We start from the raw sequence: 3,605 nt of genomic DNA on the forward strand, positions 1-3,605 counted from the left end.
AACCAATGACCCATAAAATCTAACTAATAACCCCTTATCTCCTGAGCCCCTAAACAATTGAACTATAAACCAACCTAACCCGTTAATCCCTAACCCAAAACCCCTTAAACCTGAAACCCCTAATTTACAAAAAAAGTTGCAATATAAAGACATAATGAATAAATTACCAAGGGAAAATATTTATGCTTGCCTTCAAGGTGTCTAAATTCTCTAAAACATTGTCTAATTTTCATTTTAAAAGTCTCCTTCCATTGTATCCCCTACATTTCTTAGAAGAGAAATAACATTTTGCATCACCTATTTTTCCTTACCAAACTTTCACTATTGATTATCTTCAAAAATCAACAACAATTTAGCTATTCGTAATGCAATTAATAAATTATTTTAGAACAAGAAATATTCCTTACATATATATTTTTCATTAGATTGATGATGTCTGTAGATTATGGAGATATATTGTATAATCATCAAAATTGTTGACCTCATCCAACATTAGTACTCTAACATTATTATGGTTGTCATGGTAAAACGTCATAAATATGTTGAACCTCACATACACATTGGGTATCTGACATAATAAAAATGCATTAGATATCTAAATTTCTTTAGGGAATTTTAAAAGAAAAATACAAAAAATCCAAATAAAATATGAAAGTATGGCCAATTTTATCAATATTGTCGGAGTAAAACATTGGTTCTTTCACCCATATGGAGTAGTGCCCCTTCTTTTCCCACTATCCAATCTGCTTGGGCCCCTCCTCCCCCGTTGAAAATAATGGAAACTAGAACACTATTGAGAGGGGGGTGAATCAGTAGTGTGACCAAATTATACAACTCTTCACAAATTATACATTTCAATTACTTTAGTAAAAACTTATGGATCAACAACACAACTAAATCATGTAAAACATAACATTATTATCACCACCATGCACATGTGAAACATATACATAAGACATCAATATTCCTTTTATTTATTTGGTAAATTCAAGCTACAATTTGATTACATGATTGCCCCAAAAGCTACTACTTGTAGTTTTATCAGTCGTTACTGAAAGGAATTTATATCCCTACTCGTTTATCAATATTTAGTGAAAGGGACCTTTTCCCCTGCTCGTTTATCAATTTTTACTTAAAAGGACTCCTACCCCTACTCATTTATTAGCTACTACTGAAAGGGAAACTTTCCCCTTCTCGTTTATTGACCAATGTTAAAAGGGACTACTACCCCTGCTTGTTTATCAACAACTACTAAAAGGGTATATTTCCCATGGAATGCAAGGTACCACTTGCTAGCCCTACTGATCCATATTTCATCCATTTTCAAACTAGAACCAATAGGTCAGTTCTATTTTTATAAACAAGTAAATTTCTCATGTCACCTACTCACTAAAACAACCATTAAACACCTTCAGTAATCCTTGATTACTAATAAAAAGTCGACTATGCTAGAAATCAAAGATCATTGATCAAATCTCCAACCATACCAATTCATTATCTTCCTTCTCAAACACCATTGAGACACCAATATTGGTCTTTGATTCACATCTAATGCATATCCACATTATGCAGCCTGTTGCACGAACCTTCCACACACCCACTCATAAGTAACACGGTTGCACCCTTTCACACCTGCACTTTGCAAACTCAATTTTGCTTATAAAGGAAATTAGGCTAATATTTTGGAATTGAAGCTTTAGTTAAATTTCTCTTCAATGCTTGCATGGATATTTTATTTTTTTCCTTTGTCCTATGTAGTTGAGTCTTCAGAACCTACTCTTCAAGTATTAAAACATTCTTTACCTATTTTTTCTTGAAAGTTTGAGTTTAAATCCTCAAATTTACCGTTCTAGAATTTCTATAGGTTTTAGAAGAGGTCTTATAATTATGGTTGAACTCTAAGTTTGGCTTAATTTCCAAATCTACCAACTAATTATTTGTTCCAAAATTCTATGTTTCCAACTCGTTCATGCTTTTTTTATGCAATTTGAGTGTTGCCATCTTGGTTGGTATAAACACCAAAATATTCCACAGTTAATGTTGCAGAATTGTTCATGCTTTACCATTAAGTCTGGCCCATAAGCACTTTGTTTTAGCCCCAAAGGTAGATAAACTATGTTGTTGACTCATCCATGCCACTAAATTAACCTCCATAAGGTCTTGGTCACTTACAAGTTGATGACTCATTTTATCCATGTGTCTCATTCTCCATGAACCAATTTCCATTATATCCCCAAGGTTCTTAACTTGCACATCAAAATCCTCTGCACCTTTGGTCACAACAACACACAAAATCACAACAAAACCATGACCCACGCTCACTCTCTGTCACCTAATGGAACTTATTTGTCAGCCATTTTTCCTGTTTCTGGGGCCCATTACCCTAAACATTTCTCCCTTTTCACCTTTATTTTTCCTTTGGGGCATAGCCTTCCAGGATATTTTTTTTCTTTTGGCATTTTTTCCTTCCGAAATTTTTTCTTCTAGTTACGTGTCTTCCATGCTTTCCTACTAGGATTAACTTTCGAGTTATTTCTTCTGGGTCATCTGATATTTTTTTCTTTTAGGTCATCTGGGATTTTTTTCTTCTAGGAAAGTGCTTCCATACCTTTGCGACTACCCCTGGCTTCCTACATTCCTAGATCCCTAGATTCCTGGTTTCCCGACTTTAACACCCACATGCACTTCTGAAATATTCCAGGGAAGTTTCTTCCGATTTGATACTACTCTAGATTCTCAGCCCTTGGCTTCCCAGATCCTGGCTCCCCAACTTCCAAACTCATGTCTCTTATTATTCTACACAAACCTCTATTTCTTCTAGGCTAAGCCTCCCACCAGGATTTCATGTCATGTGGGCTCCATTCTAAGCCAATGTATGTTCTTATTTAGTCTACTTTTTCTACTCCATGTCTTCAATTTCCTCCCTTAGTCACTCCACTAAATAAATTTCCATGTTTGGGGAATTCTGAAAACAAACCATGCTCCAGAGGTCATCCGACCAACAATATCTCTACGAATTTGACTTTGGGGTTATAAACTTTGACTGGGTCTATCTTTCAATCCAAGAGGCCATTTCTAAACTTCCACATACTACTAGAAAAATATTTAAGAGCTCTTTCCATCTAAGTGTGTTTTAACTTCATGTAAGATGATCTATTATATAAGAAATGTCTTTAAAGTCTCTTCTGCTTAGCAAATTAGCTCCACCACTATTGGTCACCATTCTGCTTGTAAACATCTAAGCTTTGCAACACCTTGACCATACATGTGTTGATCTTCCTTCTTCTTGAAGTTTTCTTTATTTTTCCATTCCATTAATTTTGATTTGGATACACAACCATTAACAATATTTTTCATCATCTTCATTTCCTTTGCCACCAATGGTAATAGAATCAATGCATTTCCTTTTCCATCAATGACAACATCATCAACGCTTTGCATTTTCCATCAATGACAACATCATCAATTCTTTGTCTTTTCCATCAATGACAACATATTTCCAACATCCCCCTGATTTCATAAAACTTAATTTTGATGGTGCCTTAGAGATGACCTTGGCCCCTATGGCTTTGGAAGTATTGTTTGAGATCATAAATTCCATTTTC

This window comes from Pinus tabuliformis, chromosome 1_2 (genome assembly GCF_031772625.1).
Source record: "Pinus tabuliformis cultivar Carrire ecotype Pingquan chromosome 1_2, CPIR1, whole genome shotgun sequence".
Lineage (NCBI taxonomy): Eukaryota > Viridiplantae > Streptophyta > Pinopsida > Pinales > Pinaceae > Pinus > Pinus tabuliformis.